This window comes from Pan troglodytes, chromosome 15, assembly GCF_028858775.2.
Source record: "Pan troglodytes isolate AG18354 chromosome 15, NHGRI_mPanTro3-v2.0_pri, whole genome shotgun sequence".
NCBI lineage: Eukaryota > Metazoa > Chordata > Mammalia > Primates > Hominidae > Pan > Pan troglodytes.
This window is the reverse complement of record NC_072413.2, coordinates 89089593-89106980: the sequence shown is the minus strand read 5'-3', so window position 1 is coordinate 89106980 and position 17388 is coordinate 89089593. Positions and strand designations below refer to the sequence as shown.

The 17388-nt window shown below is 46.2% G+C and overlaps 1 protein-coding gene and 1 non-coding gene across 4 annotated transcripts in view; both read right to left on the bottom strand.

Annotated features, from left to right (window-relative positions):
• Window positions 1-17388, bottom strand: part of DGLUCY (D-glutamate cyclase) — a 164398-nt gene that overhangs the window by 122195 nt on the left and 24815 nt on the right.
• On the bottom strand, window positions 11912-11973 carry LOC112205425 (U7 small nuclear RNA). The gene has a single exon (XR_002939386.1). It is a non-coding gene; the product is annotated as a U7 small nuclear RNA (small nuclear RNA).

The window sequence follows — 17388 nt, the reverse complement described above, 5'->3', positions numbered from 1 at the left end:
CAGCACATTGGGAGGCTGAGACAGGAGGATCATTTGAGGTCAGGAGTTCAAGACCAGCCTTGCCAACATGGTGAAATCCCATCTCTACTAAAAATACAAAAATTAGCCAGTCATGATGGGGGGGTACCTGCAATCCCAGCTACTTGGGAGGCTGAGGCAGGAGAATTGCTTGTACTTGGGAGGCGAAGGTTGCAGTGAACCGAGATCACGCCACTGCTGGGTGATAGAGCGAGACTCAGTCTCAAACACACACACACACACACACACACACACACACACACACACACATACACACACACAAACTGGAAGGGGTCCCAGCAGCATCCTCCAATCCCCAGAAGCAGATGCACAAATCTGCTAGAGCACATGCAATTCCCCATATCCATGCCCTGTAGAGCCTGTGAGCCCCTATTTTACCCTACCAAGAAGAAAACCAAAGTTTGCTGACATTCCACAGTCTCTCCGTGGACACCACTGCTCCTCTGCCATTCACATCTGCCTCTACCCCCAATGCCACTTTCCTTTTGGCTCCCATCGACAGTCCCAGGGCCGGAGGAGGAGGGGGTGGCAGCAGGTATGAGCAATGAGACCAGGTGGAAATCAACATGGAAAATTCTAGACATTATGATCTGCTTGTCTTAAAATGAGGGAAGTTCACTATTGGACGTGAGACAAAAGGACACTTTCTCGAGAAGGATTTAAATTCACCCTAATACTGGACTTCATCCATCGCCTCACAGAGAGCTTAGGAGTAAGACATTCCAGAAGCCTTGAACACTGATCATTTCATTGGAGCCTGAAAGTCAAATTAGAAAATCTCTGGTGATTTATTTTTTAAAACTATATTCACTTATTTAATATTTTTGTGGTTTTTAATTTATTGATACATAGTAGATATACATATTTTTGAGGCACATGTGATAATTTGATACATTCATATAATCAAATCAAGGTAACTGAGATATCTATCACTTTAAATATTTATCTCTTCTTTATGCTAGGAACATTTGAATTATTCTCTTCTGGCTCTTTTGAGATCTACAATAAGGCCAGGCACAGTGGTTCACGCCTCTAATTTCAACACTTTGGGAGGCCAAGGTGGGAGGATTGCTTGAGCCCAGGAGTTTGAGACCAGCCTGAGCAACATAGTAAGACCCCATCTCTAAAAAAATAAAAAACTAGCTGGACATGGTGGCACACATCTGTGGTTCCAGCCACTTGAGAGGCTGAAATGGGAGGATCACTTGAAGCTGCAGTGAACTGTGATCATGCCACTGCATTCCAGCCTGGGTAACAGAGCAAGATCCTGTCCTCCCCAGAAAGAAATGTACAATATATTGATGTTAATATAGTTACCCCATTGATCTATCAAATATCTGATGACTTACTTTGACTCGACTCAAGAATGCGTCCATAAGCCAATTTTATGATTTGTGTGGCATTTGGAACATCCCTGAAGTGTTAGGGTGTGACCCAGCAGCAAAGGAGTGCACGACTTCCAATGTCCTGGTGGAAATGTCATATCATTGTAAGGGCATCAGGGATGCCTGCTTTCTGAGCATCTCCACAGTGTGGCAGCTGGCCAGGCTATCGCCAAGAGGCGGCCTAACCTCACACAGGGGCTCTCAAATGAAGTGAAAAAGACAAATATCGCATGATTCCACTTACATAAGGTTTCTAAAAGAGTCAAATTTAGATAATCCAGTAGTAGATTGATGGTTGCTAGGGGTCGGGGAGGGGGCTAAGGGTGAAGAGTGGGCTCCTAACCAAGGAGCATGAAGTTTCAGTTAAGCAAGATGAATAAGCTATAGAATCTTCTGCCCAGCGTTGTACCTATAGCCAACAATGATGTTAACATAGTTACCCCACTGATCTATCAAATATCTTTATTGACACCCATAAAACTTTGTTAAGAGGATAGATCTCATGTTAAATGTTCTTACCACAATAAAATAATTTTTTTTTTTTTTTTGGAGATGGAGTCTCGCTCTGTTGCCCAGGCTGGGGTGGAGCAGCATGATCTCGGCTCATTGCAACCTCTGCCTCACAAGTTCAAGAGAGTCTCCTGCTTCAGCCTCCTGAGCAGCTGGGACCATAGGTGTGCGCCACCATGCCCAGCTAATTTTTGTATTTTTAGTAGAGACAGGGTTTTACCATGTTGGCCAGGCTGGTCTTGAACTCCTGGGCTCAAGTGATCCACCTGCCTCGGCTTCCCAAAGTGCTGGGATTACAGGCGTGAGCCACTGTGCCTGGCCAAAATAAAATTTGTAAAAAAAGAATTCACTGGAGAGCTTGTTAAAACACAGATTCCTAGATACTGGGGGTAAGGTCCCAAAATTATCATTTCTCAGCTCCCCAGGAGGCTGGTGCTGCTGGTCTGGGGACCACACCTTATTACCACAGTGGAAGAAGATGGGATGCTGTCAGGTTGGAGTTTGAATTCCAGCCTCATCCAGCTTTGCAAGCTTGAGCAAGTGATGTCAATGCTCACCTGTAAAATGGAATCAGAGTATGGTACACCTTGAGAAGTTGTTTTGGAAATCAGAGAGAAGTCACGTTAAGTCCAAGGTCCTAAGTAGGTGCCCAGTAAAAGAAAGCAGTCGCTATTTTTGTCACCATTTTAACACACCTCCACAACTCACAGCTGTTTGGATTAGGCATTCAAGACAAGCATTGACTTAGCCTCAAAAGTCGTGAGGAGGTTACTGAATTGGTAATCTCTCCACCCTCTCTTCCTCCTCTTCTGAACACCCAGGCACCAAAATAGCCCCTAACACCCACCAATGCACTGCCAGCGATGACATTTCTAAGCGGAGGAGATAACTGATCACTTTCAAATTCTGTAATATTTTAAGTACATTATCTTTGAAATCTGGGTCAGGATGAATATTGAACTTGGGCTCATCAAATGTTAGAGCTGAAAGGAAACTTCGAAACCATCTAATTTTCTTTTCTTTTCTTCTTCTTCTTCTTTTTTTTTTTTTTTTTTTTTTGAGACAGAGTTTCACTCTTGTTGCCCAGGCTGGAGTGTAATGGCGCGATCTTGGCTTACCACAACCTATTGCCTCCCGGGTTCAAGCAATTCTCCTGCCTCAGCTTTCTGGGTAGCTGGGATTACAGGCATGTGCCACCATGCCTGGCTAATTTTGTAGAAACCATCTAATTTTCTAGTTAAAGGTGAGGATGTCGAAGGTGAGGAAACTGAGACCTAGGGAGGGGTAGCAACTTGCCCAAGGTGGCACAGCAAGTCCAAGGGCAAGCGCAGACCTGGAAACCATGTGTGCTGCCTGCTGGCCCTGGCTCAGACTTTCACAGCCTGATTCTCAGCCCAACTGACCCAAAATGCTATGCTTTCCTAAATAAAACTGCAGATCCCCTGGGTTAGTGGGGATACCCAGAACTGAGTGGGAATAATTCTCATTCTATGGTGATATTCACCTAAGGGAACAGATCAGAATCTCTAAGAAAAGAAGGGAGATTTTTATGCTTATCAGCGAAGGGCATTTTTTTTTTTTTTTTGAGATTGGGTCTCTGTCGCCTAGGCTGGAGTACAGTGGTGCGATCACAGCTCACTGCAGCCTCAACCTTCTGGGCTCAAACAATCCTCCCACTTTGGCCTCTCCAGTAGCTGGGACTACACGTTTATGCTCCCATGCCCGGCTAATTTTTGTATTTTTTGTAGAGACGGGGTTTCACCATGTTGGCCAGGCTGGTCTCGAGCTCCTGACCTCAAGTGATCTGCCTGCCTCGGCCTCCCAAAGTACTGGGATTATAGGCATGAGTCACCGTGCCTGGCCAGTGAAGGGCATTTGTTTAAAAGTGTTTGGAAACTCTGACCCCACACCATGTGACCTCCTTTCTTAAACTGCTGTTCTCTTCGGTAGGTTAGGAAGTAGTCCCATTTGTTGGCCTTAATTCTTCTAAAGCTACCTCCTGCATCAAGCAGCCTCCTTTCTTCGGCTCTTCATCTTCTCTCATTCTCCTTACACTGTATCCCAAATGCAGAGAGAGCTTGCTCTGTGCCCAGAGCAGAACAGACATCTTTTACCTTTACTTAACTCATCAAGATAAATAAGCTAAAGACCTACATGCATTAAATTTTCTTTTATTCCATTATTTTCCACTATTCAATCAGCCAATATTTATAGGAGCCTATTACTTGCTAAGCATTCATTAACTGTTGCTGCGCTTACAAGGGAAGTCCCTTAGTCTCATTCCATAAATATGTACTGAGTGTACCAAGGATGTGCTGGCCATGGGCCACATGGGTTATTCAATGATCAACAAGGTAACACAATCCCTGTCCTCACAGAGTATTGAGTCTGCCTTCTAAGAAATGACATCTTTTTGGCAAGAGGACAGGCCTGCAGCAGTGGTCAGGATGAGGCAGGTACTCATCCTGAGGCTGGAGGTGGCTCACACAAGCTTGTGGGAGCTGAGTGTTAAATTTTTGGGAAGTTTGTGAGCCAGTTGTTAAATATAGCCATTATTAGAAATTAAATAATATAAACATAATTTAATAAGTTATATTAAAAAGCAAAGGTAATACACACTCAAAGCTCATCACCTCCTAATTATTTTATTTTTTATTTTTGAGACAGAGTCTCACTCTGTCACCCAGGCTGGGAGTGCAGTGGTGCCAACACAGCTCACTACAGCCTTGACCTCAAGCTCAAGCAATCCTCCTGCCTCAGCCTCCTGAGTAGCTGGGACTTACAGATGCGCACCATCATGCTTGGCTGATTTTTGGTTTTGTTTTAGAGATGAGGTCCCACTATGTTGCCCAGGCTGGTCTCGAACTCCTGGGCTCAAGTGATCCTCCTGCCTCAGCCTTCTGAAGTGCTGGGATTATAGGCATGAGCTATGAACTATGGTTCCCAGCCACTTCCTAATTATTTTCTGATGTTTTACTATCATCTCTGCTGTTAGGGTCCTTTACATCTATATGGTAGAAATGCTACATAATGGTGGCCTGTGGGGCATTTCCTAGCTCTGCATTCAGTGCCATCAGGTTAACAGCTTGGCATTGGCTGTAGTGGGGAATATTTATATTATGAACATTGGCAAATGCTACAAACTAGGATTTTTTTTTCTTTTTCTTCCAGAAAGCTGGTTGTTAAACATTTACTAAAACACCACTGGATACAAGTGACATCATACAAGGTAGGAGGAGTCAAATGAGTAATTAACATTTGGAGGAGGAGGCAAAATTAGCTGGGCGTGGTGGCACACGCCTGTAATCCCAGCTACCAGGGAGGTTGAAGCAGAAGAATTGCTTGAACCCAGGAGATGGAGGTTGCAGTGATCCAAGATCACGCCATTGCACTCCAGCCTGGGCAACAAGAGCGAAACTCCGTCTCAAGAAAAAAAAAGGGAGGGGAGGGGGTCCTTGAACGCCAAGTAGAGAGAGACATGGGGTCATGGTGAGGGTGGGCAAGCTGTCTACAAGCCTGCCTTGTGGGGACTGTCTGTGTTGAATTGTTTTTGGAGGGAAACATGAGGCTTAACAAATAGCTTTATTGAGATTTATTTCTCAAACATACACATTCACCTAAAGTGTATAACTCAATAATTTTTTGCATATTCATGGAACTTTGCAACCTCACCACAATTTTAAAACACTTTCTTTGCTTTTTTTGTTTTTGTTTTTTTTTGAGACAGTGTCTCGCTCTGTCACCCAAGCTGGAGTCCAGTGAGGCAATCACAGTTCACTGCAACCTCCACCTCCTGGCCTCAAGCAACCCTCTCACCTCAGCCTCCCAAGTAGCTGGGACCACAGGCACGTGCCACACCCAGCTAATTTTTGTATTTTTTTGGTAGAGACAGGGTTTCACCATATTGCCCAGGCTGGTCTTGAACTCTTGGACTCAAGCAGTCTTCCTGCTTTGAACTCCTAAAGTGCTGGGATTACAGGCGTGAGCCACTGCCCCCAGCCTAAAACTTTTCATCACCCCAAAAGAAACTCCCAGACCTGTTAGCAGTCACTCCCCATTTACGCCAATCTCTTTTTTCTCCAGCCCAAGGCAACCACCACCAGTCTATTTTTTGCTTCTATAGATTTAAGGCTATTTTTTTAAGCTGACACAGAAATCTGAAATTGTATGAGTTAATCTTGGAGAGTGTTTCATGGGCAGCATGCCCTGTGCCAACCCAGCAATTTCTCCAATTTTCCCAGTGCGAGCTCAGTAAAATTGCCTCTTGACTACAGCTGACCCACTCCCTCTCAGTGGGCCAACTTGTTCCCTCCCCTGGGAAGGATCAAGGGAGAAAAGTTCCTACAGGTGAGCTGAGTGGTCACCCTCAGGCTGAATGTACATGCTGAAGCCTTGGTAGGTGCAGAAGTCGGAGGAACAAGCCAGGGGGGTGGGCAGGGGAAGGCGCTCAGCTGAACATGGGCCTAAGTGCAAGAGTGGACCCCGACACTCTAAGGGCAGACAAGCCTCTCTGGAGAACTGTGCTGTGGTCAGTCCCCCGGCAATTTCAAGAAAAGTCACAACCTGTATACCTGTACAAACTCCTCCATCCGTCACTGACTTGGCCCCAGGAGGAGTCACCAGTGAGAGGGTCGCACTCCCCAATTTTCAATAATGCATCTCCCTACTGGTTCTTCCTTCCCACCCCCGGCCCTGAGATGGAGTCTTGCTCTGTCACCCAGGCTGGAGTGCAGTGGCACAATCTTGGCTCACTGCAACCTCCGCCTCCCAGCTTCAAGCAATCAAGCGATTCTCCTGCCTCAGCCTCCCAAGTAGCTGGGATTATAGGTGCGCATCACCACACCTGGCTAATTTTTGTATTTTTAGTAGAAACGGGGTTTTGCCATGTTGGCCAGGTTGGTCTCGAACTCCTGACCTCAGGTGATCTGCCTGCCTCAGCCTCCCAAAGTGCCACCACGCCCAGCCTCCCTACTGGTTCAATTGGCCACTTGTGCAAAACAAAGTGAGGAGATGACAAAGACCCCCACCTATCTCAAAACATTCCCACTACCAAATACTAGCATCTGAAATCCTTGTCATTCCTTTGAGTTATACCATTATCCCCAGAGGCCATGAGTGAAATTCTTGTTATAGGGGATTGGAAGTGGGTGGAAGGGCACTAGCACCCGGCTCAGGTCAGCAAGACTTTACCTTGGAAAGCAGGGGCTGGACTCTGCGTGCGGTGGGACACTGAAGATGTGAGCTTTGGATTGAGGCAGTGATGGTCTAGATGACAAAGATACAGAAGATGTGTTTTGGGGAAAGGTGGACCCAGACGGAAAGCTGGGGAGGGAGGGCTGGGCCAACGGAGAGTACCACTGAAGAGGTGTATAAAGGAGAGCTGCCATTTTTCTCCCCCCATTTGCAGAGTCTTCTTCCACTCCATCTTTCTCTCTTCCCATCCCACACTATAAATAATTGCAAGTCTTTGTTCTTTGCCTTGGGAATAGCTTCTCCAGCTGTTGCCACATTTCTGAACCGAATAAAGCATCTCTTTTGAAATCCACAAAAGAAACAGATTGAACTATGGTGTATTCTTTTTAAGAGGCTTGACTCTACCAGGAAAAAAAAGCTCCCTTACCAAAGAAAGAACATGGAGTGCATGTCATAGCCACTTGCCTTCACGTGTAAAGATGCGGTGACAAGCACCCTTATTCTTAGCCACTGGCCTTGTGGCAGGAAGCGAGCCAGGCAAGGACAGGGCACAAGCAGAGTGGCAGCCTCTGCCGACCCTGAGAACCAGCCTCCTCCTCCCTCCTGGTGCCCCTAGGAATCAGCATATCCCAACCATGACTCCTAGAAGTTCTTCAGGAACAGGTGGACTAATTTCTCAGCAATAGTCACTGTTTTTGTGATATGAAGGAAAGCGGTTCTAGAAGGCAGGACCGCCGAGGAAGGACATCTGCTCTGCTGCTGCTAAGAAGAAAAGCAAGTGGGCACATGGTCTGCTTTCAGGGGCAAATGAACTGGGGGGGCAGGGGGAATTTCTCATGGGTGCTGTCTCATGACCAGAGGAGACGGCTAGAGTTTTGTGTGGCTAGGAGAGGTGACCAGCTGCTGGAGGGCAGCTGCTGCTTTAGATCACCCATGCCTGGACCCAGAGTGAGCAGGTTCCATTCATCACAGCTTGTGTTGGATCCTTTTACAAAGTGGTATATCCTTAATATAGATGTCCACAGGCTGATGACAGCCCTGTCTCATGAGATCATGGCTTGAGTTCTCACTCCAGGCCTGAAGACTTTTTTTTTTTTTGAGAGAGAGTTTTGCTCTTGTCACCCAGGCTAGGGTGCAATGGCGAGATCTTGGCTCACTGCAACCTCTACTTCCCAGGTTCAAGTGATTCTCCTGCCTCAGCCTCCCGAGTAGCTGGGATTACAGGTGCCCATCACCACACCCAGCTAATTTCTGTATTTTTAGTAGAGATGGGGTTTCACCATGTTGGCCAGACTGGTCTCGAACTCCTGACCTCAGCCTCCCAAAGTGCTGGGATTATAGGAGTGAGCCATCGCGCCTGACCCAGGCCTGAAGACATTCTGAAGCACTCCCACCCATGTCTACAGGCTCCCAGCTTCTGTCTGCATGGTCACCTCTGCCTCTGGGATCCTGTTTCCACATGGGCTGTAGTTGCTTTTTTTTTTTTTGGGACAGAGTCTCGCTTGGTCGCCCAGGCTAGAGTGCAGTGGCATGATCTTGGCTCACTGCAACCTCCACCTCCCGGGTTCAAGCGATTATCCTGCCTCAGCCTCCTGAGTAGCTGGGATTACAGGCACCTGCCACCGCACCCGGCTAATTTTTGTATTTTTAGTAGAGACAGGGTTTTACCATATTGGCTAGGCTGGTCTCGAACTCCTGACCTCATGATTCACCCACCTCAGCCTCCCAAAGTGCTGGGATTATAGGCGTGAGCTACCGTGCCCAGCCTGTAGTTGCTCTTTTTGATTTTTGTTGTAAATTGTGGTAAAATGCACATAACATAAGATGCACTCATTTTCAAGCGTACAATTTAGTGGTATTAAGTATCTGCATAGTGTTGGGCAACTGTCAGCATTATCTAGTTCCAGAACTTTTCATCACCCCACATGGAAACCCTATACCTGTTAAGCAGTCACTTCTCATTCCACAGATCCAGTCCCTGCAACCACTGATCTGCCTCCTCCCTCTATGGCGTCACCTGTTTGGAACATTTCATGTAAATGGAACCATACAAGATGTGACCTTTTGTGACTGGCTTCTCTCACTTGGCATAATGGTCTTCTCTTTGTTTGTTTGTTTGTTTGTTTGTTTTGTTCCTCTGTCACCCAGGCTAGAGTGCAGTGGCTCCATCTCAGCTCACTGTGACCTCCGTCTCCTGGGTTCAAGCAATTCTCATGCCTCAGCCTCCCAAGAAGCTGGGATTACAGGCATGCACCAACACAATTGGTTCATTTTTGTATTTTTAGTAGAGATAGGGTTTTGCCATGTTGGCCAGCTGGTCTCAAACTCCTGGTCTCAAGCAATCCACCCACCTTGGCCTCAAGCAATCCACCCACTTTGGCTTCCCAAAGTGCTGGGATTACAGGCATGAACCACCATGCCCAGCTAGCATAATGTTTTGAGGTTCATTCATATTGCTGCATGGATCAGTCTTCAATTCCTTTTTATAGCTAGATAATATTCCATTTCATGGATCTACCACATTTCGCTTCTCTGCTGGTGCTGTTTTGTACCTCATCTACCCAAATACAAAACTTGCATTTCCATTTCCACAACAATCCCTGCTCACAGTTTCCGCATGGGGATAATGATACTTCATCACATCCTGTAAGGGTTAAATAATACACAACAGGTAAAGTGACCAAAAGCACCTAGCAACTAGTGCTCAATAATATATTATTAATTATTATATCATCATTATAGTCATTATGCAATCATTATGATCATATAAATTCCTCCAACCTCTTGTTTTCTGTTGTATCTATTCATTTGTTTCACAAATTATCTTTTTTTTTTTTTTGAGACTGAGTTTCACTCTGTGGCCCAGGCTGGAGTGCAGTGGCATGATCTTGGCTCACTGCAACCTTTGTCTCCCGGATTCAAGTGAGTCTCCTGCCTCAGCCTCCCGAGTAGCTGGGACCATAGGCGCCTGCCACCATGCTCGGCTAATTTTTGTATTTTTAGTAGAGACAGGGTTTCACCATGTTGGCCAGGCTGGTCTTGAACTCCTGACCTCAGGTGATCCACCTGCCTCGGCCTCCCAAAATGGTGAGATTACAGGTGTGAGGCACTGCACTTGGCCCACAAAATATCTCAAATGCAATTATGGTTGGATAGCCGCAGAGAGCTGTCTGGATTAGGTACTTGCAAGGATTATGTTGAATTGCATACTCCTTTGGTTCCCAATCTGGGGCCATGAAGCCATGAGATCTCTATTATACCGTTACAGCAAGGAGTTCATGAACCACAACTGCAGCAAGCATTTTCTAGCACTCAGTGGCTACCCTTTCTCTCCTACACATACAGGCACTACTGTTTCTCAAATGTGTGCAGTCTCTGTTGAGAATGAATAAAAGATAAGTCATATAAAAGCCTTTTATCATCAAGTGTCTTCTCAATCTAACCAATACTCAAGATACCACTTTTCTCATAGGGAGATCTTCATATCTGAGAAGATTAGAACCCACTAGCATACAGCAACACTAAAAGAAACCAAAACGATTCAACTCAGTATGGAAATCAAATGATTAACAAGAGTTTATTGAACACCTACTACAAGTTTGGTACTATTCTAAGCACCATGGTGGGGGAGTGTGGATATGAATATGCAGAAGATAGTTTCTGTCCTGCACACTCTGTAATTGGGAAGAGCAGCCGTAGGCCAGTACAGTAGTCAAGAATGTGTCAGCATAAGATCAAGCGTTAAATTAGTACTATGGCTAATACATGAAATTAACATGGGCTGAAGTCATCAGGAAAGGCTCCAAGGAAGAGTCTGGCTTGAAGCATAGGCATGTTTTTAAAGGGGCAGGGAGCTCCAGGTAGGTAGAGGCAGGAATGAGAAAGGAATCTTAGAGTATAGATATTGGCCTGCCTGGAGTCAAGGGTTTGATTTGGAAGACATGGTCAATTTCCGTGAGTAGGACATCAGAGGACAGAGCCCTAGAGGTGCAAGGATGACTGAGGGGCAGTCAAAAGCCACTGATGTTTTAGAGCAGAGAAGGGTTGAAGGAAGGCCGTGTCCCAAAATGCTCAGCCTGGCTGAGGCAGGAGAGTCTGTGTTCAGGGGACTTGGGTATGTTCATTCCCAGATACAGTCATTAAAGGGACTCCATAAGGGATGGAACAGGGGTCTCTGTACTTAGACTGATCTCTTACGACAGCATCTGGGCGTCTTTGCCCTCTATACCAACTATCTTCTGCCCCAAACATGCACATGTGAATTGTCCAGACAGGCTATGGACCTTTGTCCAGTTGTCAGAACTTTTTGCATTATTTCCACGTTCAGGAAAAGGCATATGCCCTCTGAGAACAGACAAATGGACAGAAGTTTTTATTTTTCATTTTATTTTTATTTCATTTATTTATTTATTTATTTTTGTCGCCCAGGCTGGAGTGCAGTGGCGTGATCTAGGCTCACTGCAACCTCTGCCACCCAGGTTCAAGCGATTCTCCTGCCTCAGCCTCCCAAGTAGCTGAGATTACAGGCACCTGCCACTGCGCCTGGCTAAGTTTTGTAGTTTTTAGTAAAGACGGGGTTTTACCATGTTGCCCAGGCTTGTCTTGAACTCCAGAGCTCAAGTGACCCACCCACCTCGGCCTCCCAAAGTGCTGAGATTACAGGCGTGAGCCACTGCGTCCGGCCGGAATTTTTTTTTTGGGGGGGCTTTCCAGAAGAGGAATTTATGGGGAGGAATGTATTGTATTATATATTGTATTGTATGATATTGTGTTGTATTTTTATTTGGGGCTTTTCAGTAAAGACCAGAAAACCTGCTAGACAAATTGTAAAAGAGTTGTAACACTGGACAGGGAATTTGCCAAGCTGGCTTAACAGATGTCTTCCCACCCTCAACACTCCTTAAAGCAATAGCCCTTCAGGGGTAAAGTCCATGCTGACCACACCTTCCTCCCTCTCTTGCAGAGGGCAAAGGGTAGAAGACCAAGAGGCTGAGGTGTTTGGAGAAGCCAGGGAAATGGGTGGATTCACCCTGCAGGATGCAGCCTCTGAGCTGTAGGATGCTCACCCACAGTCACCCTGGAAGATGGAGCCATCCCCACCCTCCCTGTGCACATTTGCTGGGAGTTTGACAGGGACAGTGGAGATGGAACAGCCAAGGCTCCACCAGATGTCTTAGGCATCTTCCTCAGTGTCTCCTTCTTCCCATCAGTCCTGGAGAACCTACCTGTGACCAAATAGGGTCAGAGGGGAGCTGGATCATGTACCCCAAGGCCACCAGTGGACTTTCCTGACATCAACAAGCTCCTGCTAGTGGCTCTTAGTTTGCTAACCAGGACAGAGCTCCCCTAGAGCCATGGCAGGAGGCAGAGCATCCCTGCCCTTCATGACCAAACGCTGCCCAACCCTTAGGAACTCCCTGTTGTTTTCAGCCCAGATGAGGAAGGATGCTTATGGCCAAAGTCATGCAGGAGGCTGGGAGAAGGTTTTAAAAACTCACAGAGGATGTAGCTTGTGGGGCAGTGGCATCTAAAACAAAAAAAAAGAAACAGAGCCTGTGGAGGCAAATTCACTGTCATTCAACAGGTACCCTCACCGCTCCTTTTTCTGGCTGAGGTCCAGGGAGAGTAAGTGGTCCTCACCGAGATCCATGACTGGGATGGAAGCCAGTTTACTTCCTCATCTGTGGGCGTTCCCCCATAAGAACCTGATGTAATTTCAGACCCTGTCTGGAACAAGGTGTTTTCCTCCCTGTGGCGGTGCAATGAAAGCGTGCTCAGCCAGCGAGGAGAGAGGAATGGGTTTTAGGGCAGGTGTTTCTGCAGCCGCCAGCCAGATACCTGCACAGTCAGATGTTTCCTCCTTCGTCAGGGCCCCACTTGTGCACCTCAGTAGAGGTGGACAGATTGTCCCATGATTGGATCAGTGGGTTGTATGTAGGGTGCATAGAGGTTTTGGCTTGTATGAGACCATTCCGGGTTACATCTGTTGTCCCAGAGTAATTACTAATAACGTCCCTTTTCATTATTTTCTTTTTAAAAATTTTATTTTTAATTTTTGTGGGTACATAGTAGATGACCCTTTTCATGCTTTTTTTTTTTTTTTTTTGAGACAGAGTCTCACTCTGTCACCCATGCTGGAGTGTAGTGGCGTGATCTCGGCTCACTGCAAGCTCTGCCTCCAGGGTTCAAGTGATTCTCCTGCATCAGCCTCCCAAGTAGCTGGGATTATAGGCATGCGCCACTATGCCTGGTTAATTTTTGTATTTTTAGTAGAGATGGGATTTCACATGTTGGCCAGGCTGGTCTCAAACTCCTGATCTCAGGTGATCCGCTCGCCTCGGCCTCCCAAAGTGCTGGGATTACAGGTTCAAGTTACTGTGCCCGGCCACCCCTTTCATTCTTAAAATGTCTTAGTTTCGACAATAAATTGCTTGGTCACCCTAGTTTATAAGGCGACAGACTTACATAAAGCACGCAAAGCTGCTTAAGCCAAGAGAGGGTTTTATTGCCAGAACTACAGGAAAGTCGGACATGATGAGAATCAGAGACTCCCCCGAGGGGTCCCTCACCGTCTCTCCTGCTTCTTTCTGCCCTGTGGCTCTAGTTGCCTTTTCTCTCTGCACAGTCACCCTTTTCTTCCTGATAGAGCTGCCACCGGCTCCTGAGTTGGACATTTAGCAGTTTCCATCATCAAAAGAACCCTGACTTTCTCAGATGCAATCTGCCAAAAATACCCAGGAAGAAACTTACTGTCCCATGGTGGGCAGGAGGGCAAGATGTTTCCAGAATCTTGCAGCTGTCTAGGGAACCATGATGAGAATGGAGGAAGAGGCAGTTTTTAGAAGGGGCAACCGGTGCGGAATGGACAATTCCTTCAGTGTCTGGTACAATCAGCATCAAGTATTTATTGAGTGGGCCCTGTGGCATTGATCTAACCACTAGCTTGTTAAATGTGTACCAGACCGAAGTCTATTCCCCTTTAGTTTCCACAGAGAGATGCCATTCATCCTGGGGACAGAGCTGGCCTTGGAACAGAAGAAAGGAACTTCCTTGCTTGGGAGGGCGGGGTCCCCAAGGAAAGATAGATGCTGCTTCCCAGAATACATGTGGCTTCAGGTTGGCAGCCTCCCGTCCCTGGGGGTGACTCTGGGTATGTACACATGTCTGTGTTCACAGGATCTGAAATGGCTCCGGGCCAGTAGGCCAAGGCACTGGGAGTTGAGGTCACCGTGGCCTGCAGCAACCCCTGCTTAGGGGAACCCTATGGAAAAGGGTCCTCTTCTCCCCTCTCTCCCTGACCACAACCCCTATCTCTGTCCTGAAAGCACTTTCTTCCTTGGACAAGCTCTGCCCTGGCTCTGAGATCTCACCAGAGGCACTGCTGACAGCAACAGCAATAATAACAACAGAGAACAAGACACTGAGGGGGACTCATCGGCTTCTCTGATTTTTTTTTTATCTCTAATAGGTAGAAGCTCTAGGACTGTCCTAGTGACTGAGTAGAACCCTGTGGTTGTGGAACTTATCATGGAAGACTTCTTTCCAGGAAGGAAAGAAAAGTATTCTTATAATCGTGGGGTGGAAGCTCCGAATCACATTCAAACTGTCTTATTATGTAACCCCCCAGGGAGGTGAAGCAAAACATGATGCTTTATATCACTATTTATTTCCCTTTTCACATATCTTTTACTGTAAATTCCTTGAGGTCAGGGTCACTGTTTTCTAATTCCTTGGCGCTCCAAAACTGGACAAAGCACTTTGCACATATACTGACTTCTCTACATTTACTTGCAATTTCCAATGGGGTCCTCTTCTCCCTGGCTCCCAGCTCACCTTCTCTGCCTGGAACATCTTCCTCTGACCCTTTGCCTGCCCAGCTCCTCCTCCTCCTTGGAGACTCCCCCCTGCTTTCACCTCCCCAAGATGCCTCCTCTGACCTACTGCTGGGTTAGAGGCTCCATCCCTGGGCTGTCTCATTGTAGCTGGCTACAGGTCTGTCTTCCCCATGTTAGAAAAGCATTTCTTGTTCCCTGGTGCGGTAAAGAAATAGCACTTGAACATAAATTTAATTTCCTTAGCAAGGACATTTTTACTTTCTGCAGAAGGGGTACACTTGCCAGTAGTTTTGTCACGAGAGTACACTGAACAAAGGAGACAGGGTCATTTATAACCTGACGCGTCCACCCTACTGCTGTGCCCAGTTTCCATTGGCTGGAATGGGACCTCACATTCTGTATCTGTCTGGATTGGCTAACAACGTAGAATTTTTTAAAAAAGGCAAAGGCAGAGGAGAACAAAGGAAGGAGGAAGTAACTTGTGGAATGTTGAGAAAGGTAAAAACACCTTCAAATAAGGAAGAGGAACAGGCTATGACCTAATGCTTGCTTGGACCAGTATAAGCATGCCAGGGCAAATATTTAAGCTAAATTGTAGGAGCTAAGAACATAAAGTACATTGATTTCTTTATTACGGCTAGCAAATACTTAAGAATGTTAGCACAGGTCTTTGAATAAATTTTGCTTCTAAGAGAAGTTACTATTTATTTCTAATTAGATGGGGAGGAAAGTCTTTGAAGAGGAACCTCTACTTCACTTTATACACCCATCAGACAGGGGGGTTCTGTAGGGCAACACAATTCCTGGCACGCAATAGATGATCAATAAATATTTTTTGAATGGACAAAAATGATTTTGTAAGCAGTGTCTGATTCGATTCTAGGCACAGAGAAGATGAATAAGATATTGGTTGAGTCCTTTGAACTTTTGGGGGGCTCGGCTTTTTTAGTCTGTGGAGACCAGGGAACAAGACCAGCTGACATCAATCTTGTGGCAAACTTCTAGACTCTGTTCACCTCTGACTTTCAAAGGTGGGTCCCATGAACTGCAGCCACCTGCATGTGCAGCCCTGATTTGGACCCTGCGGTCAGTCCTGTCCTTGTCCTGGGGGAATTTAGGGAAGTCTACAGCCTGGGCAACATGGTGAAACCCCATCTCTACCAAAAATACAAAAAATTAGCCAGGTGTGGTGGTGTGCACCTGTGGTTTCAAACTTGGGAGGTTGAGGCAGGAGAATGGCTTAAGCCTCGGAGGTGGAGGTTGCAGTGAGCTGAGATTGAGCCATTGCACTCTAGCCTGGATGACAGAGTGAAACTCTGTCTCAAAATTAATTAATTAAATTAAAAAATAAAACATAAAAAGTGTTTATTGAGTGTCTAGCCCTCAAAGCTCACCTGATCTGATAGAGAATCTGAACAGGTACAAAATACAGTCAGCCCTCTATATCTGTGGGTTCCACCTCTGTGGATTCAACCAACTGTGGAGCTAAATTATTCAGAAAAAAAAATGAAAGGTTGTGTCTTTATTGAACATGTACAGGCTTTTTTTCTTGTCATTATTCCCTAAATGATACAGTGTAACAATGGTCTATATAGCATTTACATTGTATTCTATATTATAAGTAATCTAGAAATGACTTAAAGTATACAGGGGGATATGCATAGGTCACATACAAATACTACACCATATCTTGTAAGGCAGCAGTCCCCAATTTTTTTGGCACCAGGGACAAGTTTCACGGAAGACCATTTTTCCATGGACCAGGCAGGGGGTCGGGGATGGTTTGGGGATAATTGAAGTGCATTATATTTATTGTGCACTTTATTTCTATTATTATCACATTGTAATATATAATGAAATAATTATACTCACCATAATATAGAATCAGTGGGAGCCCCGACCTTGCTTTCCTGCAACTAGACAGTTCCATCTGGGGGTGATGGGAGAAAGTGACAGATCATCAGGCATTAGATTCTCATAAGGAGCACAAAACCTAGATCCCTCACATGCGCAGTTCACAATAGGGTTCATGCTCCCCTGAGAATCGAATGCCACCACTGGGGCTGACAGGAGGCAGAGCTCAGGTGATGGGGAGCGACTGTAAACACAGATTGCTTGCTGCTCACCTCCTGTTGTGCAGCCCAGTTCCTAAGAGGCCACAAACTGGTACCAGTACTGGTACATGGCCTGGGGGTTGGGAACCCCTGTTATAAGGGACTTGAGCAGGGCCAGGCATGGTGGCTCATGCCTGTAATCCCAGCACTTTGGGAGGCTAAGGCAGGTGGATCACCTAAGGTCAGGAGTTCGAGACCAGCCTGGGCAACATGGTGAAACCCCAGCTCTACCAAAAATACAAAATTAGCCAGGTATGGTGGTGCACGCCTGTGATCCCAGCTACTTGGGAGGCTGAGGCAGGAGAATCGCTT